The sequence below is a fragment of the Canis aureus genome, chromosome 10 (genome assembly GCF_053574225.1).
Source record: "Canis aureus isolate CA01 chromosome 10, VMU_Caureus_v.1.0, whole genome shotgun sequence".
Taxonomy (NCBI): domain Eukaryota; kingdom Metazoa; phylum Chordata; class Mammalia; order Carnivora; family Canidae; genus Canis; species Canis aureus.
The window spans coordinates 48171733-48198885 of record NC_135620.1 but is presented as its reverse complement, the minus strand read 5'-3'; the positions used below and the strand labels follow the sequence as shown (position 1 = coordinate 48198885).

Genomic DNA, 27153 nt, shown 5'->3' with positions numbered 1-27153 from the left:
ATTTTTTAGAGCAGCATTATCTACAATAGCCAAATTATGGAAATAGACCAAGTGTCCATCAATTGATGAATGGATAAAGAAAAGGATACACAGTGGAATATTAGTCATTAAAAGAATGAAATCTCACCATTTGCCACAACATGGTTGGAGCTAGAGAGTATTATGCTAAGGAAAATAGGTCAGTCAGACAAATATCATGTGATTTCACTCATATATGGAATTTAAGAAAGATAACTTTTCTTAACTCTCACCCCACCCTCCCCTCCCTGTAACTTGTCCTGGAGACTAGGAGAAATATCTTATTTGAGATCCCTTCTCAAATACCCATACACTAAAGGAATTAATTCCCAAAGGAAAAGTAAAATGTCCTGTCATAAATGTACTGTATTTAACATTGTCTTTTCATTGAAAGAATGTTTTTCTTAAACATTAAGATTTTCAGGTTCCTCATTTTTCCCCCACAGCACTCCATTCTTATGTATAATCCTAGTTGTATCTTTCATTTTTAGAAAGTGGCCTATAGTCCAGATTTTAAAAAGCCTTGCTCTACTACAAGGCTGTTTTCAGTTTTGGAAAATATGTTTAGATTAGCATAAAGCTAGAAGTTCTCAGAAAGTTTACAAACACACTAATCTTTCACTTATCCAGAAGTTATTTATTTTGTAACATTGACCACCAAGAACATGGCTAAGATTGTAAAAGGATCCTGAGATTTAAGGAAAATAGGTACCATGACTCATGTGGGTATTTTCACACAATATATTTTCTCTTATATTAAGCATAAATCTAACTGGTTCTATCATCTGGTTTTCCAGACCACAAAGAATTAGAAAGGCAGAGTCTGTGTATTATTTATTTTTTTATATGAACAATCATCTGATTTATAAAAATATGCAACATTTAAAATGATACAAAATAACAATTTCAAAACAACCTCAAAAATGAATATGTTTAACCATACTCAGCTCATAACAGAGCAAATGGGTAAGAAGAATAATTCACACTATAGGATATTGCTAATATCCACTGGCAACAGAAAAAGTTGGTAAAAGAAGGCAGAGAAACTCCTTTAAGAATTAGAACCGAGGGTTTCCATAATCATCTGGCATTCGCTCAATGCTGTACCTATTGTTAGAAATGTACATGTCGGGAACTCCAGGAATCTTCTGGATCTTTCCTTTAAGGTCCCAGTCAACTGTGGCCACAATATAACACTTGTGCTGAGTTACTCTCTGTACTAAGCCTTCATCTGCATAGGTTCTTTTGTGTGTGCATGGTAATCTTTCTAATCTTGGATCCTTGGTAATCCTTAGAGCCACTCGATACTTTTGCCCCAGTTTCTCAATTTCAGCCATTACACATTCAGTTATACAAGCATACACTTGGCATACAGACAGACCATCATTGACTGTACTAAGTCAAGTTTGGCTTTAATGGAAAAGTTGATAAAGTTGATATCAACCACGATGTGGTAAGGTGCGCCCAGCTATGTGTTATATTGGAAGAATAAGCAGGAAGGATGTTGGGGGACTTCTCTCTTTCCTTGAGTGTGCTGGGATCTTTCTTTTCTTTTTTTCTATGTTTTAATCTATTCTCTCCATGGTTGCATACTTTCTTGCTTTCTTTTGCTTCCCTATGTTCGTGCCACACTCTTGTTTCTTCAAGACAGAGTCTGTTTAAAGTAAATGTACTGGCAGTGTCAAAAAGGACAGTTGACAGAACAGCGATGGAGACACTCAAATGTACAGATCAGAAAATTTACAAAAATGAAATTACTGTTATATTGAAGTAAATCCCTTAGATGCCAAGAAATAAGTATATGTCTAGTTTATTGTGTTTAATAAAAATATGAATATGTGATATCCTTTTTAAAAATAAATTGATGCAAGTCAGCTGCTGATTTTTTCTGAATGTGTTGTTCCATGTTTACAAGTTGTCATGTGCAACTTAAGCAAATATTTTCTTTGAAAGTAAATAGGTAAACATACTGTCTTCACTTCAAATTGCAAAGGACATACGATTATATTATAATAGTATAGAAATTTTAAGTCCTCCATATATTTCTACTCTTTTAAGAATACCAGATGATCATGTATTCATTTGATAAACACGGTATTTTCTGAGAATCTTCTATGGACCAGGAACATTGATTCTAAGAATACAACTGTGAAAAAGATATTAGCTGCACGTGGAGGAGCAAAAGTCTATATTTGACCCTCGGCCACACGTTTCATACTGAATGTCTCTTTACCCACTCACAAACATTCAATGACGTAACACAAATGGAATTTTGTGGCACTTAGGAGAGGCTTATTCAGTCTTCACTGATATTGATTCAATTCACAGTTCCATTTATTCTTCTCCACAACCCAATGAGGTGAGGATTACTACCATCCTTATAGACCATCCACAGGTTACTAAATATCTTGAACTCAGATTCATCACCTATAAACTAGGTATATAAATATCTAGCTTACGGGATTATTGTGAAGACTCAAGAAAAACAATTACATGTGAAATATACACTATTTGCTTTGAGTGTGCTCCATCCTAATCTTTCATTTTTTATTTTATTTATTTTAATTCCAGTGCAGTTAACATAGAGTGCTATATTAGTTTCAGGTGTACAATACAGTGGTTCAACAATTCCATATATTACTCACTGCTGATCAAGATAAGTGTATTCTTAATCCCCTTCACCTATTTCACCCATCCCCCATCCACCTCTCCTCTGGTAGGCCTCTGTTCTCTGTACATTAGAGTCTGTTTTTTTGGTTTGTCTCTCACTTTTTCCTTTGTTCATTTGTTTTGTTTCTTAAATTGTACATATGAGTGAAATTATATGGTATTTGTCTTTTTCTGACTCGATTATTTTCCTTACCATTACACTCTCTATACTCATCCATGTTGTTGCAAATGGCAAGATTTCATTATTTTTTATGGATGTACCATCTCTTCTTCATTTATTTGTCTATTGATAGGAAGTTGGACTGCTTTTACACTTTGAATCTTGTAAATGATGCTGCAATAAACATATAAAGGTACATATATCCTTTCAAATTAGAAGTGAGATTACTAGGTCGTAAGGTTGTACTTTTAATTTTTTGAGAAACCTCTGTACTGTCCTCCACAGTACTTACACCAGTTTGCATTCCCATGAATAGTGCACAAGGGTTCCTTTTCCTCCACACCCTTGCCAACATTTGTTGTTTCTTGAGTTTTTTATTTTAGCCATTCTGACAGGTGTGAGATGATATGTCATTGTAGTTTTGATTTGCATTTCCCTGATAATGAGTGATGTTGAGCCTGTTTTCATGTATCTGTTGATCATCTGTATGTCTTCTTTGGAGAAATGTCTGTTCATGTCTTCTGCCCATTTTTGATTGGATTACTTGTTTCTGGGGTGTTGAATTGTGTCAGTTTTATATATCTATATATATATATAGATATAGATATATATAGATATAGATAGATAGATTAGATAGATAGATAGATAGATAGATAGATAGATAGATAGATAGATAGATAATTTTGGGTACTAACCCTTTATGTGATATGCCATTTGTAATTATCTTCTCCTATTCAGTAAGCTGTCTTTTAGTTATGTTGGTTGTTTGCTTTGCTGTGCAGAAGCTTTTTATTTTGATGAAGTCCCAGTAGTTAATTTTTGCTTTTGTTTGCCTTGCCTCAGGAAATATTACTAGAAAAATATTGCTACAGCTGATGTCAGAAAAATTACTGCCTGTGTTCTCTTCTAGGATTTTGAAGATTTCAGGTCTCACAGTTATATGCTTAATCCATTTTTTGTTGTTGTTTTGTTAGGATGAGCATTTTATTTCATGTTTTATTTATTTTTAAGTGTGTATTTAAATTCCAGTTAGTTAACATATAGTATAATATCATTTTCAGGTTTACATTGTGTTTAGTGTAAGAAAGTGGTCCAGTTTCATTATTTTACATGTAACTGTCCAGTTTTCCCAGCACCATATATTGAAGAGACTCACTTTTTCCCATTGGATATTCTTGCCTCCTTTGTCAAAGATAAATTGACCATATAATTATGGGCATATTTCTGGATTTTCTGTTCTTTTCTATTGATCTATAGGTCTATTTTTGTGCCAGTACCATACTGTTTTGATTACTATAGCTTTGTAGTATAACTTAAAGTCTGAAATTGTGATACCTCCAGCTTTGCTTTTATTTTTCAAGATTGCTTTACTATTTGGGGTCTTTTGTGGTTCCATGCAAATTTTAGGATTGTTTGTTTTAGCTCTGTGAGAAATGCTGGTGGTATTTTGATAGGGATTGCCTTAAATGTGTAGTTTCCTTTGGGCAGTATAAACAATATAGCAATATTTTTTTTTCTTCCAATCCATGAGCATGGATTTTCTGTCTTCTATTTCTTTCTTCAATGTTTTATAGTTTTCAGAGTACAGATCTTTCACCACTTTGGTTAAGTTTATTCCTACGTATTTTATTAATTTTGGTGCAACTGTGAGTGGGATTGATTCCTTAATTTCTCTTTCTGCTGCTTCTTTACTAGTGTATAGAAATGAAATGAATTTCTGTACATTGACTTTGTATGCCGTGACTTTACTGAATTAATTCATCAGTTCTAGTGACTTTGATGGAGTCTTTTGGGTTTTCTATATAAATTGTCATGTCATCTAGAAATAGTGAAAATTCTACAGATTCCTTACCAGTTTGAATGCCTTTCATGTCTTTTTGTTGTCTGATTGCTGTGCCTAGTGTTGGAATAGAACATACATTTGCTGGTGGCAAGATTTTATTTTTTGGATAATTATTAAATAAATCACTGTTGTTGCATTGGAATTCTGTATTACAGAATCATATTTCACATTTGGGCTCTATATCTTGTTAACAGCTTACCCCTATTTTCTAAACCCTATTTCCAAAACCCCCTAAAAATAGGTAATTTAGACTCTTCATTGCTGCTTTTGACTTGTTATTTTCTTTAATTTTCACAGTATCTAATTTTGGGGCATTGTTCAAGATGGATGATGTGGTTAGAATGTGTAGCTAAAGATGACCTTCAAGAGCAGGTAGTTGATCTAAATATTTTCAAGAGTAGGATGTGGGAAAATGTGAGGGTGTGTCTATGAAGAGTTAGGTAAACCTGACAGTGGTCATTAAACAGGAACCAGGAGCAAGAGATCCCAGAGAGAAAGTAACAAGGAAGCACTTACTGGAAAATTACTGGAGTAATTACTGGAGAGGAAAACTTAGGTCCCAAGAGGATCAGTGTGATGAGAATTTTAGATCCAAAGCCTCTTGAATTCTTGGCAATATCTCTAGATATGAAAAAAAGACATATTAACAGTGATTCAGTTAATATAACTGAAATGAAGGCATTCTTCATGGTGAGTAAAATAATAGTTTGCCATGAGACAAATAACAAGGTTGAAATGAAAACAATAGGAAATTTAGTTAATCAGTAGGTGGTTTTTGATTTCTGAACATGTGTCTTACACTATATTAGACATGAGGAAGTATAAAAATGTAGTAGAGCATTGATTTAGCTTTCAAGAAATTTGTAATACAGTTGGAGAAGTATCATTCTTCATTCTAGAGAAATAAAATATATATAAAAAAAAACTTCAGAGAAGTATTTGTGACAAATTGTTTGTTTGCTTCTGAGACATATGACATCTGGTACATTATGTGAACTAAAGCCAAAAGAACAATTTGTTGTTCATCTCTTAAAAGTAATACTGCCAGTTCATAAATTCACATCAAGTCAATTTTCCCAGTAGTTCTCTCCTTACATGCTATAAACCTGAGCAGCATTGAGAGAAATTGATAATTATAGGCTCCTTTGTAATTTGCCTTGTAAAGTCTTCTCATTAAGATTCACTTTGTGGTACCCTGCCTGGATTGCTAATTCTTTTCAATGTGATTTCTTTGGCTGAGTTGTGTTGTTAATCAAAATGTATACCTCCAAGCAACTTTTTCTATGAGGGGCAAAGAAATAGTGATGATACAAGAGAAAAGGAAGCCATTAATGTGAAATCTGTATATAACGTTGCTCCTCTTTTCCCTGGTGGGAAACATAGTTTTAGATTTCTGGAAATAGTATTTACATAAAAACTTTCTTTGTGGGTAGGTGACAATATTGTTATGACAAGATTATGACATAAGATTTAGTTTCATTAATATATCTTAAGACTTCACTGTTTGCTTTTCCAGCATTTCAGTCCTCTGTGAATAGCCTTTTAAAACTTTTTAAAAACTATACAATGAGATGTGTAACTGGTCCTGGGTAAGAGTAAAGGTTCTGTTCTCATGGAAGGAGAATGTCATACACAGAGACCTTGAGCACTTTTTTTTTTTTTAAGATTTATTTATTTATGATTGACATAGAGAGAGAGAGAGAGAGAGAGAGAGAGAGAGGCAGAGACACGGGAGGAGGGAGAAGCATGCTCCACGCTGGGAGCCCAACGCAGGACTTGATCCCGGGACTCCAGGATGGCTCCCTGGGCCAAAGGCAGGCGCCAAACCGCTGAACCACCCAGGAATCCCTTTGAGCACTTTTTAAAAAACCATTTTGACAGTTCAAGGTTTCTTTTATCTCCATAGCTTTATACATTTTCATGATACTTGACTGTTTTCTTCTAGAATTAGCTCTGTGAAAGATCATGTTCACTTATGATTGAAGTAGCTATTTAATATTACTTCAGCAATTTCAGGAAAGTGCTCTCTCCTCACAGATTGTAGAAAATGTTTCTTGCTTCCATGGTTCTGGACACTTCCAAACTAAGGAGACGCTGAGGAAAAGACAACATTTAGAAAAGAAAGAGTTAACCCACTTTTCTATCTACCCATCCATTTTCCTCTTAGGTTCTTGATTTTGACTGCACCCTGCACTCATGCATTGATTTTGATTGTGTGCTTTTTTTTTTTTTATCATTTAACAACAAATCTGGTGTTTTTTGTTTCATTTTTTATGAGTATTAACTTTCCTGTGAGCACATTAAGGAAGGGTAGATTTGTAATCTTTGTCATCATGCAAGCATTTAGGTAGAAAATCATACTAAGGTTCCGATTATTTTGTAAATTAAAATTTTCTTATCAAATATATTGGATTTCTTTTAAAAGTGTGTTCCCCACATGTATATATAGTGTTTATCAGTCAGGACAAAGAACTATTTTAATAGTCTATTATGGAACATCAGACATGCAATCCTTGTATTCTAGAAAAATTGTGAACTCAGGATCACTTCAAATGTTAATGTTTTTTGTCCACTCACCAATGCCTCTCACCATGAGTCTCCTGTATAACTCATATTCTCTCAGTGTAGCAAGCATGATGATTTTCTATATGCCAAACAGAAGGGAAATTTAATTTTAAACTTCAGGAAATAGAAAAGCAATAGAGAAAGTTAGTGAAGGGTTTTTAAAATATACTAGAAACACCAAAGATAAAAACAAAATGATTTTGGTAATCCTTGGTGCTTGTTCTTAATACTAATGGCTGCATTCTGAAATTCGCCTAAGGAGCCTGAGAGGTGTCGAAAATGTTTCACATTGTGTTCTAGCAGATGGTTAAGTAGTGTTTTTTTCCTCCAACTCATTCATCTAAAGCTCTTTCATCTGTATTAAAATTGTCCCAAAGGAAAAAATAAGTTTCAGAAATGTTTGTGATCCTTTATTTTTTGGGGGGGAAATCCATTTTCTATGATTTCTGTCAAGTGCAAAAACCTATTTAAAGGAATTAACTGTGATAATTCACTGCTTTGAACTGATTTCTTTTGTGGTATTGCTTCCCACACTTTCATTTTATTTCATTCAATTTGAGTGTCTTTATCTTGAGGTTTTATGATCAAAAATCTATACAAAGTATATATATTATGTGTGTATTCTAAATACCAAAAATCTACTTAAAATGTAACCTTTGAGCGCCTACCTTTATTACAGACTTCCCCATCTCTACTCCACCCTCTGATGGACACAAATTCCATCTCTTGCCTGCTCATTGATCATTTAAATACATTATACAGCAGGGTTTATATCAACCCTTGTCAAAATTCTGTTTGAGTTCACTGTTTAAATATGATGTGTGTTGGAGGCTGGTGAGTAACATGTGCTGCTTAAAATTAAGTACAAGTGTTGAAAAACAATTTTAACAACGTATCACAAGAGAAAACTAACAAATATAAGGAAAGGAAAATTAACTTGTGTTTTTTTGTACTGAAATTTGTTATTTGTGAATCTAAGAATCTGAAAGTTAATAATGTAAGATATTAAGACTAATGTCTTAACCAGAAATTAGATCCTTCCATGTGTGCTTTAAAACAAAAAAGAAAGATTTTACTTATTTATTCATGAGAGACACACAGAGAGAGAAGCAGAGACATAAGCAGACTCCACACAGGGAGCCCAATGTGGGACTTGATCCCAGGACCCCAGGATGATGCCCTGAGCCACAGGCAGATGCTCAACCGCTGAGCCACCCAGGTGTCCAACCTGTGGGCTTTTCAAGTAACCTCTTGAAGAGTGTTTTCTCTACTTCTGGTGGCACTTATTATTCAATACTGATTTTTATATGTTTTATAAGAGCCTATTTCCAAGCCCTTCTTCCATGTTAATCTTTATAGTCCTCTAACTTCACCAATCCAACCATGAATGCAGATAGACTGCAGGACAGCTGTAGCCAAAATCAAAGGCATGTATCAATATTCAATATCTACATGATTCGAAAGAGCCATATAAGGGATTTTTTTGATGGCACTAATATGAAACAACTGTAATGTCACTGGCACTCAGTACAGAATTAAGATACTGTTTAAATAACATGCCATAGGCTCCGAAGGTGGTTGCCAGAGTAGTTCCAAAAGTATCTTGAGCAGCAAGAGCATCAATGAAATAAAGGGCTCAACACACATTTGGGTGAATGTGTTTCAGTGTCAGCAAGAATATGGTAAGATTTTCTAGAAATATAAATTGGACCATTTTACGCCTCTTAAATTTTTTTTTCAGATTCCCTGTAATCTATGTAGTGATCTTAAACTTTGTAAAGTAAGTATCTCTAAAAACAAAGAAGAGCAAACATGAAATTTCTTTGTCTTGAAATTAAAAAATGTATCTGAATGATTTACTTACTTCACAATTTAAGAGACTGTTTTAGAATTTTACTATCAAGCAGAACAGATAGACCAAAAAATTGCATATTTCCCCTGTATATTTTAATATTGCACTAATAGTACCTTCAGCATTCATCCATTCATCCATTCTGTTCATCCAAAAAAATATCAATTGAATACTTGCTCTTCAATATAGAGTATTAAATGATGAAATTGTATATGCCTCACTATATTTTATCTCTTTATATGACTACCTTAATAAATTTAATTTTTTGAGAGCAAGGACTCTTTATATTCACTCTCATATTCTAATGACTAGCATAATGCTCAGAACATAGAAGATGCTGAGAAAATATTCAATAAGTAAAAATGTTTGTTAATAATTATTTATAAAAGCTTATGGTACATTATACATTACCCTTTGAGTTCTTAGTCCAGTATCATCCCCCTCAAATCTGCCATGTGTTTTTTTGAGTCATTGATCTTAAATGCAAATCCAAAGCTCTCCTCAGTTTGATATATTTGGCTTATATCTGGCCTTTCCAAGTTTTGCACCAGAAAGTCCAAAAGTGTACATTGTAAGAAAGACATGTAAGACCTTTGATTGTCTTATGGCTGTTCTCACAGTTTAAATTTCTACAACTCTCATCCACTCCATTACATTCCATTTTGTTTCACAACTATTTACGCGTGATTTTTTATTTAGCCTAGACTTTCCTTCTCTCTCAGATGTAGCAAATTCCTGCTCATTATTAAAGACCCAGATCAATCATTTCCATGTCTATGAAAGCTTCCTTGATCCCCAGATGTAACTCCTCCTTTTTGTGTGCACTTTGCCTAATTTATACTTCTATTGATATACTCCCCAAATCACGTTCCAAAGAATTTAGTTCTATAGGATACTAACAAGCATTACTGCAGGGAGAAAAAGAAGTAGGGAATATCCTCAGCTCCAAAAAATTTTAGGAGTTGTGTGTTAAGTAAAATTAAACAGATGTTTTTATTCCAGGAGTAGTCAGAACCTTTATATTCTCATATTCACTGTGAGTTTTTAAGAATAGGCCATATATTATACAGATTCCCATGTAGATTTCCCATGTAGATTTCCCACGTAGATTTCTCTATGGAATGCATCTTTCACACAATAATGAATATCCCACGAAACTCAAGTATTCTACTAATTGTAGTTTATGAAAACTCTATTATTTTGCTTATTATTATTTCCTCAGAGACTGTAGGCTCCCTAAGGTCAGGGTCTCTGTGCTATGTATCATTTCTTACTCTTTACTTAGTAGAATGGGATGATTTTTTTAAATATAGATTTAGTTTACAAATGAAATATTATAAGTCACATGTCATCATGAGGATAAGAAAAATGTAATTTATCCATCTGTCTTATTTGTTTTGATCTTGTTTGAAGTGGTAAGTATGAACATTGGATGAATTAATAAGTGAAACATGTAAATGATGATGAAAATTAATTTTTTTCCTCCACATTGTCCTTTTGGGAGTTAAAGTTTTTCATCTGCTAAATTTCACCATTACACTATATTTTTAATACTTAGAATACTTTAAAGGTAATACATACTAGAATTATGTTTTGTTAAATAAAGTATTTAATGTTGGTAATTAATGTTTTCATCATTTTAGATATTATCTGTTGGAATTTTATAGAAAAGGGTCAAATTATATAAACCACATTTAAACCTGTATTTTATTTTTTTATTTTTTTATAATAAATTTATTTTTTATTAGTGTTCAATTTACCAACATACAGAATAACGCCCAGTGCTCATCCCGTCAAGTGCCCCCCTCAGTGCCCATCCCCCATTCACTCCCACCCCCCGCCCTCCTCCCCTTCCACCACCCCTAGTTCGTTTCCCAGAGTTAGGAGTCTTTATGTTCTGTCTCCCTTTCTGATATTTCCCACACATTTCTTCTCCCTTCCCTTATATTCCCTTTCACTATTATTTATATTAGTGAAGTAAGTCAATCAGAGAAAGACAAACATTGTATGTTTTCATTCATTTGGGGAATCTAAACCTATATTTTAAATATTTATTTGTTTGTTTAAAAAAATTGTTTTTGATTACAGAGGGAGAGGCAGAGAGAGGGAGAGAGATTCTTAAACAAGCTCCACACCCAGCACAGAGCCCTGATGCAGGGCTCAATCCCATGATCCTGAGATCATGACCTGAACTGAAGTCAAGAATCAGATGCTTAAACTACTGAGCCAGCCAGGAATCCCCAAATCTATATTGTAAAAGGCACGAATATCTCTGAATTTGCACTCTAACAGAAATCTCTTTACAATATGCGATTTAACGGTAAATATTCTTACAGATGAATAGTAAAATGCTACTAAAGTGCAAACATAGGTACATAGATTTTTATTTTGTTTTCTTCCATTCTGAGTCTACATAGCCAATGATTTGTTCTCATATGTATTTTAATGAGCAACTGGTTGGAAACATACATTGCTTCTCATTGTGTACCTAATTTGTAGCAATGTAAAAGATTTTAGTAAAACAAAACAAAACAAAACCCCTGCTTTTTTTGTGAATATTAATTGATTTGAGGGAATTTTTCTGGTTGTCTTATTTAATTCACCAATCAATTTGATGAAAGAAATAAAATTTTGACCAAATTTTTTGCATATACCTTCTATCTCACTTTTTAAACATCATTTTCCCAGTATTACACCATAGCTTGCAAGGACAGATAAGCATTCTGTTATAATTTCTTTTCTATTTTTTCCCTCTGAAATATGATTATTTTCTTGGCTGTTACTTTTTGAGAAAACAATTTTGAGAGAAATCTTAGTAAGAAACAGTACTGTTAAACAGTGATGAAACAGTTTCATCACTGAAACTCCATTCCCTATTTGGATAGAGTTCTTATGAAACATAGAGGAACATTCAAGACTCATAATAAATGATAAATCCTTATTGGTTAGGTACATGGATCTATATTTTTGTTGAGTGATTTGACACAAATTCTACACTTCCATTCAAAAATTTCATCTCTTTTCACATTGAAGTCACAATTGTTGTCTCTTAAACCACTCTACAGATGCCCTATTCAACACATGAAAATATCATAAGACTTTTTCTTTTCAAAACAAAGGAGAGGACTCAGGCCTATTCAAACTATTCACCTCAATTAAGTGATAAAATCAATGAGGATAATGGGCCATTTAAGTGAAAGTATTATTCATTTTTTATATGACTTGACTACAATTTTATAATGAAGAAAAGTATCAAATAAAAGCATCCAGATATCTTCCAAGAGGTGATATACACATTTAAACGTTCATGAAAATGTAAGTTATATTTTTCATAATGGCAATTCAACTGCCGGTCAAGAACACTGTGCTCTATCCACATGATATATGGATTATTGTAACATAAAAATAATGTTTTTGGAAGAAGACAGATATGGCCAGCAAGTACATGAAGAAGCATTCAACATCACTAATCATAACAAATTAAAAAACTACAAAGATATCTCATCCTGCACCTGTTAGAGGCTACTATCGAAAGACCAGAGATAACAAGTGCTGGCGAGAATGTGGAGAAAAGGTAACACTTATTTACTGTTGGTAGGAATATAAATTGGTACAGCCATTATGCAAAAACAGTGTGGAGGTTCTTCTAGAGGTTGAAAATAGAACTACCGTATGATCCAGCAATCCTACTTCTGGATATATATCTGAAGGAAATGAAATCACTATCTTATACCTCCATGTTCACTGAAGCACTATTTACAATAGCTAAGATGTGTAAAAACCCTAAGTGTCCATCAACAGATGAATGGATAAGAAAATGTGGTATGTTTACATACATACTGAAATATTCTTCAGCCCTACACAAGAATGAAATCCTGCCATCTGTGACATCATAGATGAATCTTCAAGCATATGCTAAGTGAAATAAGTCAGAGAGAGATCAAGCAAGAGAGAGCGAGTGATGAATACTATATAATCTCACTTATATGTGAAATTAAAAAAAAAAATCAGCTTCATAGAAACAAAGAGTAGATGAATAGTTGCCAGAGGCTGGGGGTGGGTGAAATGAGATGTTGGTAAAAGGGGACAAACTTTCAGTTACAAGTTGAATATTTCCTGGGCATCTGATATACAGCTTGATGACTATCATTACCCATACAGTATTGTATACTTGAAAGTTTGCTAAGAGGAGATCTTAAATTTTCTCGCCACACTTTAAAAAAGAGCACTTCTTTCAGGTGCTAGATGTGTCAACTAACCTTGTCATGATAATCATTTCACAATATATACATGTGTCAAATTACCATGTCATACATCTTAAGCTTACACAGGGTTATATGTCAGTTATATTAAAAAAAAAAAAAAAAGCTGGGAAAAATAACATGCTGGAGTTAGATTAATTTTAAAAGGACACTAGATAGAAAAACATTCAACTTGCATATGAATGTTCAGGCTTCAATGTTTAAACTATTTTTATTTGGGCATTTTCTGAATCTCAAAATTAAAAAGGAACAAAGAGGCTCTAATCCAAACTGACTTCCAAATTATTGATACCATTCTAAATGTTTAAGAATGAGAATAATGGCTTCCCCCAAACCTACTCAAAATATTTTTACCCATCTGAATAGTACCTACTTTCTTTAGCTTTCTTTAAATTAATTATGATTCATCAAAGAGGCAACTTCTTATAAACCATTAATACTCAAACTTAAGTGAACTTAAAATTTACCCGAAAAGCTTGTTAGAATGCAAATTCATAGGACACATGCCAAAAATATGATCAATAGGTCTTGGTTTTAACTTAGCAATCTGATTTTAAGGAACATCTAGATGAATCTTGTGGATGCTTTACAGATCCCATTTCAGGACATAATGATTGACAGTCCAAGGAACAATGTCCAAAAAGTATAACAAACAGTTCAAGTGAATTTTAGACCATCCTGCAAACAGGAAATTTTAATCTACAAGATAGACATAACAGGAAGGGAGTACAGATGATAGTGTAATTCATGAGTAATGTAGAGTGGTGGTCACTATGTATCTAAAGATCCAAGAAGAGTCCCACCCTCCCTCCTTCAACAAAAGGACCAGAGGGTAAGAAAAAGAGATTCAACTACAGCCAGCTTTCTAAGTGAGGCAGAAACTATTGGATAGTTCAGCCTGCTTTGTAAGTTAATTTTAGGTCCCTTTGGATGGTGTAACTAAGATTACTTCTCTACAATGAGTATCAGAACTGAGATTTCTCTCAATTAAATATATTGCTCTTCAATAAGTAGCAAGGCTTTGACTAGATAGATAGATAGATAGATAGATAGATAGATAGATAGATGATAGATAATAGGTAGATAGTTATGTGATTGCCATAGTCCATAAAATATGTTCTATCTTGACATACCACCTATGGCCCTATACTCTTAGTGGTATTTCTTTTCTCTGTTCCTTTGCTACTACTTTCCTTGATTTGTCCTACATTTCAGTCAAACTGGATAATTCACTTTTCCCAAACTCATCCTAATTATTATTGTGGGCATTCTTCTCTGACACTCTTTCTTCTATCTGATGTCCTATTTCCACATGTCCTATTCTACCAATCTTTCAGGACCCAACTTAAATGCCACCTCCACCTGGAAGTCATTTGTTCTTTATGATCAGAGGGAATTCTTTTCAATTTCCACAGCACTTTTATCTTTACTTTCTTTTCTGATCTTTTCCATGTTCTCATTTCTATTATGGTATCTGCATTTGGAGCCTCTCCTTTTTGAAACTGTAAGTTCTTTGGAATCAAGGACTGTGTGTGTGTGTGTGTGTGTGTGTGTGTGTGTGCGTGTGTTTTCCTCTTGAAATTTCCTTTAGCACATAGGTCTATACATATGATAAATTTGCAAAAACATTTTTTAACGGTTGCCTTCTCCTCCCTCGCTCAAAAAGGAGGGAGAAGGGGGAGAGACATGAAAATGTGAGACTTGAAATTTCATAAGCAAATGCTTTCTATTTCTTTACATGTCCATGTGTCTATTAATAAAATCTAGAATTGCATTATAGTAGTTTTTAAATGATTTTTGTGGCTGTTGTTGCCTAATTTTTACTACCAGTCACATCATTGACCATTAAAAACTGTGGGATTTTTAAAAATATTACCTTCTGTATTTACCCAGGCAAGTCTTCCCTATTTTGTGTTTGTACAATTTTCAAACCCATATAGCATTTTAATGATATTTTTAATGTTGTCCTTTATTCTAACCTTTACAGATATTTTTGGATCTTGACCAACTCTGCTACTAAATAGGCTAGCTGTCTCCCTTATGCTCTCATTTTCAGCTCTAATATGCACATTGGAGAAACCTAACTTTTCTGTTTTTAAGCGATTCATTGATGAAAATGAACAGGACAGGAAAAGAGAACTCTCTTCTAATTTGCCTCAGTTGAAATCAGCATATTTTGAATCCTCCAATATGACCATAATCCTCTATCTTATCCACAAAGATGTCATGAGAGACATTTCACTGTCTTAATGTAATCAACATCTTTTTTTTTCTTTTTTCTTTTTTTCTAATATGCCTGATTAATCACAATAAAAAGAGGTGAGTTCCTACATTAACTGAGTAACTTAAAGCTCTGTGGTATAAACCAATGAACAATTTTGGGTAATTTACACAGTGGTCCAGTGTTAGCTATGCATCTATATTTTAATCAACCCTCACACAGGAGACCTTATTTATTTTTTTTAATAGTGAAAACATAATTTTCCTCTAATATGCTAGGTTTATAGCAAATAAGCAACTTGCTTCTAAAGTGATTATTTTGGTCTCTTTTATTGAGCTTTTCGTTAGTGTTACCTAAAAAAATAAGGAAATAATTAATTTACTAGGTTAATGTAAATTCTACCATGAGAGGAATTTACAGACATTTAAAATTATTTTTTTAAGATTTTATTTATTTATTTATTCATGATAGACACATACAGAGAGAGAGAGGCAGAGACAGAGGCAGAGGGAGAAGCAGACTCCGTGCAGGGAGCCCGATGTGGGACTCAATCCCAGGACCTCAAGATCATGTCCTGAGCCAAAGGCAGATGCTCATCCACTGAGCCACCCGGGTGTCCTGACATTTAAAATTATAATTTTAAAAAATGGTATCAATTTAGAGTGCCTTCTATGTAAAAGGTACTGTGCTCAGTGCCTTAGGCATATCACATCAATTGTCATCACAGTCTTATAACATAAGCATTATTATTATTATCATCCCATTCCACAGAAGGAAACCTGAGATTCAGAGTCCCATTCATGTATTCAATGGTTGCTGATGAGCAATCTGTTATGTCTCTTGCACAAAGTCGGCCCTATTTATACAGTTTCTTGTTTACACAGTTTCATTGAATTCATGTTTTGAAGGGAGCTGGAATTTCCATCAACTCACTAGAGAAATACTAAAAAAGTAATTAAAGACCAAATCAGTTGGTTTCAATTATGAAAAGTGCTACAGAGAAACCCAGAAGGGGTATGAGATTATATAGCAGACAAATGTGATATAGTCTGGGGGAGCCAGGGAAGGTTTCTGAGTCCGGAAACATAGGAGTTAAGCAACCAAGGAAAGGGCGTCGGGGGAGGAGGGATCAAGAGAGTGTGGCAGGGGGAAGATTATTTGAGGCAGAGAGCAGCATCTACAAATGTTCAGATATGGGGAAGAAGTCTATGCTTTTCAGAAAATGAAGGGCAGCTTGTGTGATTGTTATGCAGAGTGAGAGGGAGCAAAGGAAGGAGACTGGAGCTTTCAGGGGCTTCCTGCAGGCCACCTGTTAATTTTAGAATTTAGACCAAAGGGAATGTGAAGACAAAAGGCTTACTTGCTTATTTGTATTTTGTTTGTTTGTTTTAATTAGGAGTGAGCTATAATCAGATTTGTTCTATAAAAGATTATTCTGACTGCTATTTAGGGAATGGACTAGAAAACAGCACAAAGAGATGAAGGAATACCATTTAGGAAGCTTTTGCAGGGGTGAAGGAGAAAGATAACAGTGCCTTGGAGCCAGTAATGGCAAAAAGGATAGAGACAACTGAATGATGTAAAGAGAAGTTTAGGAAATAGAACTGGCAAGATTTAATAATTGATTGAATGATGTGATGAGTAAAAAAGAAAAAGCCAAGGCATGTCCAGCTGAGTGGATGCTAATTAAATAGTTGCCTAAGGACAAATAGCTAATAAGTATTAGGGATTTGGACCTTATTCAAAATTTGTGCTATTAACATTGTCATCTTCTGCAGCCCAGCTTACCGTGGTCAAGAGTCCAATATTTGAAATTTTACAGTATGACTTCAGCAATATAAATCCTATAATATAAATGCTTGGACATATGTGATGACATCCTGGAGAGACACATGCAAAACGAAAAGGAATATGGAGCAGGTTCAGGTTCTGTTATTCTAGATTTATTGTGATTCTTCAGAGTAGCTGCAAAATATGGAGTTCTTCCATTCATGTTTCATTCTATAAACTGCTGGTAGCAATAAGTGTAATGAGGTTATTCAAGGTAAGATGAAAAGTAACATTCCCTAGGATCCTTGGATAAAGAAAAACTATCTCCCAATCACAAAATCATACATTTTCTGTATAGTTTTATATTTTACTCTGTCTTATTGAATAATACTAAAATTTCTATATATTTCTCAAATACTGTATAACCATTTGTGCAAAGCAGAATTAATTACATCTGAGATCAGATAAACTGTCTCTTTTTTTAATGCAAATACCTTAATAATGTGAAGTAGTAAATCACAACCCATAATGTTCTTTTCCCTACTAGTTAAAAGTTGATCATGAAAAGGAAATATAGCAACAGAGTTTCATCTTTAAAAATGTTGCCACCAAGAGGTAACTTTGTCACTAGACAGAAATGGTGCATTTTTCCCCCCTTGCATCCTTGAATTTTTGTTTGAGATTTTCTTCCAGGGGACACCTGGGTGGCTCAGTGGTTGAGCATCAGCCTTTGGCTCAGGGCGTAATCCCGGGGTCCTGGGATTGAGTCCCACATCGGGCTCCCTACAGGGAGCCTGCTTCTCCCAAAGCCTCTGACTGTTTCTCTCTCTATCTCTGTCTCTCATGAACAAATAAATAAAATCTTTAAAAAAAAAAAAAAGATTTGCTTCCAAAATATGTAATTTCAAGTTTCTTCCACAGCTCTAAATACTATTCACGATAAAATGTATTAATTTTTTAAGATAGTTACACTTGGATACTGCACACTGTATTGAGATGAAACAATAGGAATAATAAAATGTGTAATTATTTTATTTTTTTAAAGATCTTATTTATTTATTCATGAGAGACACACAGAGAGAGGCAGAGACACAGGCAGAGACACAGCAGGCTACATGCAGGAAGCCAACGTGGGACTCAATCCCTGGTCTCCAGGATCAGGCCCTGGGCTGAAGGTGGCGCTAAACCGCGAGCCACCTGGGCTGCCCATTTGTGATTATTTTAAAAGTTTCTAGCGCCCCACAGATTGTGACATAGTTTTGTCTCCTTCACAAGCCTACCTAGTTTTTCCTTTTCGAATAGAGCAAAGCTAATGATGCCAGATTACACCAGATCTGTGGAGGATGAACTAGGTCCATGGCTTTATTGCAATCCTCAGTGTGGTTGGGCAGTGGGGCACATTGGGAGAAACATGGCAGTTATCAAATGAAAAGTAATATGCTGTTTTGCAGAATAGAACAATTTTCATCCCTATTGATAAGGGGCTCAGAATTGAGTGAATTAAGAACTAATGATAGGTTCTGAAAGTAAAGGTTAAGAAGCAGCTCTTAAGAACATACGCTTTTGGGATACCTGGTGGCTCAGTTGGTTAAGCATCTAACTCTTGATTTCAGCTCAGGTCAGGTCATGAGATTGAGCCCTGCATTGGGCTCCATGCTCAGCCTGGAGTCTGCTAGAGATTTTCTCACTTCCTCTTTCTTCTGCCCCTCCCCCTCCTAGCAATAAATAAATAAATAAACAAACTAAACACTTTTATTGAGAACATCATTATGATGGAGTGGTTAAGAACACAGGCTCTGGACTCTGGCTTCTGGCACCATCACTTACCAGCTCTGTGTCCTTTGCCAAGTTAATTCAACTTAAATGAGGTAATCATAGGATTGTTGGGAGTTTTAAACAGCATGACCTATAGAGCTCTCAGGACAGTGCCTGATACATGGTAAGCACTAGAGAAATGTTAATTGTTTAATTATTATATTGTTATTCTCATGCACTTACCCAGCCATACCATTCAGTAATAAGGACAATGGTGAGCACTTGGTAAAAAGAGAAACAAGGTAATTGGTATAAGAACATATTCTCATTCATTTGGGGAATATAAATAATAGTGAAAGGGAATATAAGGGAAGGGGGAAGAAATGTGTGGGAAATATCAGAAAGGGAGACAGAACGTAAAGACTGCTAACTCTGGGAAACGAACTAGGGGTGGTGGAAGGGGAGGAGGGCGGGGGGTGGGAGTGAATGGGTGACGGGCACTGGGGGTTATTCTGTATGTTAGTAAGTTGAACACCAATAAAAAATAAATTAAAAAAAAAAGGACATATCTTCTTGTTCATATTTTGCCCATTGTCAATTTGACCTATTAACATTAGTTTTTCCTCTTCTGCTTGTGCACATACCATGGTCCATATAAAATTATCAGTGGGGTAGTCCTTCTTTTATTTTATAAAGATTTTATTTATTTATTTGAGAGAGAGAGAGAGAGAGAGAGAGAGAGTGCTGAGTGACAGGGCAAGAGCAGAGGAAGAAGGAGAAACAGACTTCCTGCTGAGGAAGGAGCCCACCATGGGGCTCGATCCCAAGACCCTGTGATCATGACCTGAGCCAAAGACAGATGCTTAACCAACTGAGCCACCCAGGCATTCTGGCAGTCCTTACTTTAAAACTTATCAGTACATCCATGTGGGGGTCTCATCTTTAGTCATCTTTAGAAATCCTCAATCTGTGAAAAAAAAAAAAACACAACTACATTGTTTAGGCTAACATATCAAGTATGTCAAGTGTATTGAAGTATATAATGAAGTTCTATCAAAGAAAGCAAATTTTTACCACAAGATTATTATTATTATTTTTTTAAATTTTACTTATTTTTTCATGAAAGAGGCAGAGACATAGGCAGAGGGAGAAGCAGGTTCCATGCAGGGAACCCAATGTGGGACTCCATCCCAGGATGCTAGAAACATATCCTGGGCAAAAGGCAGGTGCTAAAGCACTGAGCCACCCAGGTGTCCCAAAGATTTTATTTATTCATGAGAAACACACAGAGAGAGAGGCAGAGACACAGGCAGAGGGAGAAGCAGGCTCCATGCAGGGAGCCCAGTTCCACCACAAGATTTATATGCCTTTCTAACCATGAGATTATGTTCTTAACTAATGAAAAACCAGGAATTATAATTAGAATATATGTAAATGACAGAAGAATGCGCATATCACTGATAGCACTCAAGAAATGTAGATGGGCCTAATTATTCAGTGGAGGACCCTGGCTCTCCTGAACACAATCTTTTGATTTCCTTTGCAAGGTGAGTCTATGTTTTAGAAAAGAAAAAATATGAATGCATCTAACTGAAACATTTGCTGCTTTGGCTCTAAAAATAGGAAACTAGTGAGGAAATAGAGAAAAGGGACCCCTGGTGCACTATCAGTGCATGAGGAATATAAATTGGTACATCCACTATGGAAACTGTATGGAAGGTCCTCAAAAAATTAAAACTAGAACTACCACATGATCCAGGAATCCCATTCCTGGGCATCTATCCAAAGGAATGAAAGGACTATCTCAAAGTGATATCTGGATCCCATGTTAATTGCAGCATTATCCACCACTGCCAAGGCATGGGAACAACCTATCTGTCCATCAACAGATGAATGGATAAAGAAAATGTGATATATATATCTGTAATGGAATATTATTCAGCCATAAAAGGAGGAAATTCTGCCATTTGTGCAACATAGATGGGTCTTGAGAGCATTATGCTCAATAAAATAAGTCAGACAGAGAAATACAAGTACTATGTATGCTCACTTATATGTGGAATCTAAAAATGTCAAATTCCTAGAAACAGAAAGCAGATGGTATTTTCAGGAGCTGGAAGATTAGGAAAGTGGGAAGATATTGGTCAAAGGATAAAAACACTTAGTTATAAGGTGTTATAAGGTGTTAGTGTATGAGTGTATGAGTTCTAGGGATCTAATGTACAGCATGGTGACTATTGCTAACAATACTGTATTGTATATTTGAAAGCTGCTATGGGAATAGGTCTTAAATATTCTCACCATGACAACACCAAAAAGAAAAAAAGGTACTAATATGATTTGCTAACTAACCTTACTGTGGTAAACACTTATATCAAATTATTGCATATTTTAAATTTACACTGTGTTATTGCCAATTATATCTCTGTAAGCCTGGAAACAACAACAAAATAGGGAGCATGAGACAGGAAAAAGTGGTAAGAATTGAAAAAGAACACAGGTAGACAGGATAAAAAAATCATGAAACATGGATCTTTGTTTTTTAATTATATGTACTCCTGACAATTTTAAAAGTATATAAACTAAACACTTAACAGTGGTTAAATCTTAATGGTAGGATTTAGGGATTATCATTCATTTGTCACTTTTTGCTAAATATTTTCCAATTATTCTACTATGTATCTCATATGTCCTTAAGAAGAAATAAACAGAAATGCAAAGTAAGCTGACCAAATGACAATTAGTGGGGTCCATTTATTTTTATAATCTGTAAAACTGAACACTGTTTTTATTATGTTCAGGAAATATTGTGGAGACCTCCAGGAAAATGGGAGCCTGCAGAATTCACACAAGTCAAATAAAGTACACTTGTACAAAAGCATGGTCAGTGGCAGAAAAGTTTTTATAAAATAATAATAAAATGGTCTGATCAATGTAAATTTTGAAGAATATTCTCAATAAGAAACAGTGGATGAAGTCAGAGGTGTCTGACTTCAAGGAAGGTGACTTCAAGGAAGTCAGAGACAATTAACACATTCTTAAACACACTAAGTTATTACATTCTAATTTTTGCAAATTAGACACTTCTAGAGAGTTATTTGCTTGCAGTAAATCTCAAATAATAAGTGATGATGTGAATAATGAATGGCTTACTCACTTAATAAAAAATGAATAGTTGACTCTTCATCAAGGAAAATAAATCAATAGAACAAAATATTATTTTCTCCTTTGATAGAGAAAAGGATGTTTATGAAAAGCATGGTATCTATAAATACATGATGAAAACTCAGAAAATCAATCTCCAATAAGATACCAAGGGCCCTGTCTTGGGCAGTGTTTCTCAATAGATAGGGACTAGATCTGTTGCATCAGAAATAACCTGGGAAATTTGACCTTAGACCACCAAATCAAACTTTCTGGAGTCACAGAGGCATTTGTGTTTTCAAATAAATGCCCAAGGTAAATGTGATGATTGCTTTGCTGAAGTTTGAGGACATCTAATGTGAACTGTGGGCTAAAATCCAAAAAGATTAGCAAAGTCATAGATTACATATTTCTCTTTCAACAAGAGGCTTCTTTATTTAACTGAAAATTAGTTTAATATGTAAACTTACATCTGAAAAGGATGGGTTAATACACCACAAAAGGGCAAATGAATTTATAATGCTGTGCTTGTATACAGACTTTTTGAGATATGCCTCTAGGTCATTTTTATTCAAATCATTTTATATATTCTGAATTAATATGCAAACTGGGAAAACCTTAAAATACCTTGTTCTCATTTGCATAACTGATAGAAATAAAATATTCTTGTTAATCACTGAGGCATATGTAGTATGTTTCAGCTGATTAATTTTGTTTTAATGTGATCTCTGTTTTTTTCTCCACTCCATAGAGCAGTCATGGCTGAAACAGAAAAGCATTCTCTGAGATATTTATGTCTTTTAATTATATCCAAAGGTAAATTACTTTTATTTTCAGAGTTTCTGCTTTCTTGTTCCTCTTCTGTGGCTTTTATAAAAAGGCATAACTTCAATTTAAAAAGCTCTAGATAATTTAAGAAGCTAAAAAAATAGGAAGAACTCATTAGGCCAATAGTATGGGAATATCAGGGGTAACCTTCCATCCTTATAATTTAGGGATTTGCTTTATCAGGGTGGCAACATTTTCAAATTCCTCTGAAGAGCTATAAAGACATTTTCCTAGAAGCACACTTTTAGAAATGTCCTTGTATGTTTCATTGAAAGCATATCTGTTACACTGTATAATCACACTATTCATAATTCTTTTTTGAATCTTTGACTTATGACAGATTATATAAGCTAATCACTTAAGTATGCATATTTAATATTCTGGAAATTTTTTGAGCCTTCCGTATCCCAGATATATCAATACAGAAAATGTACATGCTCCTCAGTATGTTTTTGCTCTTTAAAAACAGAATAGTGAAAAATCAAGGTTTTGAGGATAACAAAGTGTCACTCTGTAGAAATAAAGTATTAGTGATACAGGCTAGTATACTGCAAGTCCTTCTGGGCTCTGTTATGCTATGGTAGCAAATAAGACCAAATTTCAGAGTCTCAAAAAAACCTGAGATTTATTGCTTGTTGATGACATATATCCATCATATTATACTCAGTTCAGAATTTTGGCTGTCAGAGAAGCCACTATCTGGAACATTGTTTGGCCCCATGGCAGGCAGAAGGAGATAGCAATAGGAATCCTACATTGGAGCTTAAAGTTTCCTCCCAGAAGTGACACCTATCACTGGACAAAAGCAAGTCACATGGCCATACCTAACCACAGTGAGCAAGGAAGTACAATAATACCATATACTGAGGAGAAACACAAATATTTAATAAACAGCCCTGTGACTATCACAAGATTGTGGTATACAGAGCAATTGTATGGTGTTTTCCTTTCTTCTTACTTCTTGCTGACATCAAAATTATCTTTCATACCTGCCTTTCTGAAATGTAAGGCAAAGGCAATAATCTTCAGTGGCATTAGTGAAGATTTATAAGCTCAAATTATTATCACTATTTGCTATTTAGCTGCATTGGAAAAGAAAAAGAGTGGTTGGACGGTGTCACTTTTCAACAGCAACAGAAATCAATAGGATGAGAAAGAAGGTCATCATGAAAGTCCTAGGCCTTCGGTGGAACAAGCAAAGGAGAAAACTAGATTACTGGAACCAAAGGCAGTGATTCCAACTTTGTGATTTTGCCCATACTTCTAAATCACTTGCCTTGCAATTCTTGTATAGAAAGATTTTTTTTTTCATTGTTTTGAAGACGTCTAGAAGAGAAAGAGGTAGCTAGCTAGCTCTATGGTGTTAGCAATGAAAATTTAAACTGATGAGGAAAAATTGCTTGGCAGTGTGTATGATGCTGCATTGACAGATATGGAAGGGTCTACTGTGCCAAATATGTTTGTCCTTCAGAACCCCTTTACTCCTTCCCTACATTTCTATGATCCCTGGAAGGCTGATGTGTGTAGCTTCCTTGCTCTTTGGCTTTCTGAGTTTAGGCAATGGATGCACCATCAAAAGATGAGAAGTGGGAGGAAGAATAAGGTTGGGATATTTAATCCTGAGTACTTTCTGCCAGGTCTTCACAGAGTGGCTTCATTCCTTTACTAAAGGCTACCATTCCTATCAGATGGCTGTGTCCATAGAAGCATGCTTTCAAGGTCCCATTAACCATTCCTTAATCTTTCTTCTTTGGGCCTCATGGTGGTAAGAACTTTCTGCTTTTTCTAGAGCTGGAGTACTTCAATATCTCTTGTTTGTTTCTCCACCTTGTCATAATTTTAAAAATATTCTTCTTTAGTTTTCTCCCCCCAGACAGACTATCCTGTGTGTTTCCTGCCAGAGACCTGACTAAGCCAGTCAATATTTCTAGGTGTTATGACATATGTTTAGTTCCAGTGCCAACAATCAAAGTGATTGGGTTACAAAAGTCTTGGAAGAAACTACTCTCCATTAAGATTTCATATTCTTAGGGTCCCAAAAGTACTAACTGTTTATAAAGAATGAATTTAAGTCTTGATTTTATCAAGTTAAGAAAAATGTTTGAATTTTTTGCAGTTGCATGTTGTTACTGTGGATAATTTGTTTAAAAGCTTCTGAGATACTGTAGAGTGGGGTATTGATTATGTTAAGAACAGAAAGAGGGCCTAAGTATTAATAAAACTCCAAGTTGAGAATCCGAGTAACTACTCTCTACTGTGGATCACTGCTAGCAGACACAAATAGAAGTCCTAAGAATGAAGTAAAAGGCAAGAATGTTAACCAACCTGTCAATCAATCAGTATTTACTCCTCTGAAACCTCACATGCTCCCAGTCCACTGTTTCTATTGATTTATCTAAGACTTTTCCAAGTTTTGTTCATTCTATTATCTTTTATATTGATTTTTATTACTCTCTATTGACCCCATTACAATAGTAGCTACAGTATTACTTGGTCTTTTGTTCTATCACTTTTCACCTTAGTCCAATTCTCTGCTCTCCAAGGAAAGAACTGATTCATGCACAAAAATAGAAGGCATATTCTCATTATAACCCTATAAATCAGGAACAAAGATCAAAGGACAGATATATAACCCTACATTCCAGCAACAAGTCTACATTGCTCATCTTCCACGACATTCTCATTCTTCATTAAGTTCATTAGTTCTTTGCAGAAATCTTGAAGTGAGATGGAGTAATGGGCATCAACCTTCATAGTTGAGCTTGTGAGAAGTTATGTGGACCACTCCTCTTTTATTCATTGTCTCATTTAACATTTCCATAGACTTGGGAGATGAGACATTGCAGCTTTTCCTACTTTAGGAGTTTTCCTGGTTAGCAAAGCACAATAACGCTACTTCTTATGCATATTGATATCCCTGTTATAGATGTGACACAAGTAATTCTTAGGTTACCCAGTCCTAAAACTTCTTGATCATCAAATTATGAAACCTAGTTAAAATGACTTATAAGTAAGAGTTGAGTTACTTTACAATAAAATTTAAAAGTTTTCCCATTAATTCATTTAGCATTTAGTACTTATATCCTATAGAATTTGGTCTCTAGTGCCTAATTATTTCTTCTTTTTAGTGGTTTTGTTTTAATATTTATGAATCAAATAGTCACCCTATGTTTTAAACTGTAAAAAAAATTCTGCATGTGATATGCTCCTTTTCCCAAAAGTCAAATTTGCCAAAGAAAAAAATGTCAGCACTGATAAAGGGGAATACATTTTAAAAGTGAAAAAAAAAAATAAAAAAATAAAAAAAAAATAAAAGTGAGTGAAAGTGTGAGAAAAGAAAAATGTAGGGCAGCCCGGGTGGCTCAGCGGTTTAGCGCCGCCTTCAGCCCAGGGCATGATTCCGGAGACCTGGGATCAAGTCCCGGGCGGAGCTCCCTGCATGGAGCCTGCTTCTCCCTCTGCCTGTGTCTCTGCCTCTCTCTTTCTCTCTCTTTCTCTCTTTCTCTCTCTGTGTCTCATTAATAAAGAAATAAAATATTTAAAAAAAAAAGAAAAATGTAGAGGTTACATTTGTTCAAGAGAGAGTATAGAATGGTCTAAACCATCCATAGAATGGTAAAATATATTCTTTGTTGATTATACCAATGCTTTTCCACCCGTCTTTTTTCTTTTGTGTAAATATTTGAACATTTACATAGAAAAAAGAAAGGCCAATAAGCATTTTTAAAAGAATGGAGAAAACGAATATCTAGGCTATGAATGAACTTAGAGAATAAAATAAAAGTGGGTTCACATGATGGATCAGAGAAGAAGCAAAGAGAAACATTTGTATCTGTTTGTTTTAACTTTCCCATTTGAAGACAATATGTTGAAAATTTTGGACCAGAGAGCAGAAGAAAGTAGGGCATTGATGGAGAATGTTGAAACAGAAGACCTCCAGCTTGATAGAAGCCAAATGCAAGAAGAAAACAAAAATAGCATTTCTTATGTCTCAAATCAAGATTACTCCATTCGCTTTTAGAAATAGATCTCAAATCTGTTCCCTCCTTTTCACCAGCACAATCT

General features: G+C 34.6%; 1 protein-coding gene and 1 pseudogene across 11 annotated transcripts in view; one reads left to right on the top strand and one right to left on the bottom strand.

The window, feature by feature from the left end:
- Positions 1–27153, top strand: part of LINGO2 (leucine rich repeat and Ig domain containing 2) — a 1132704-nt gene that overhangs the window by 641839 nt on the left and 463712 nt on the right. The gene's annotated exons all lie outside the window — the stretch shown is intronic.
- LOC144321533 (rRNA-processing protein FCF1 homolog pseudogene) lies at positions 1077–25842 on the bottom strand (annotated as a pseudogene).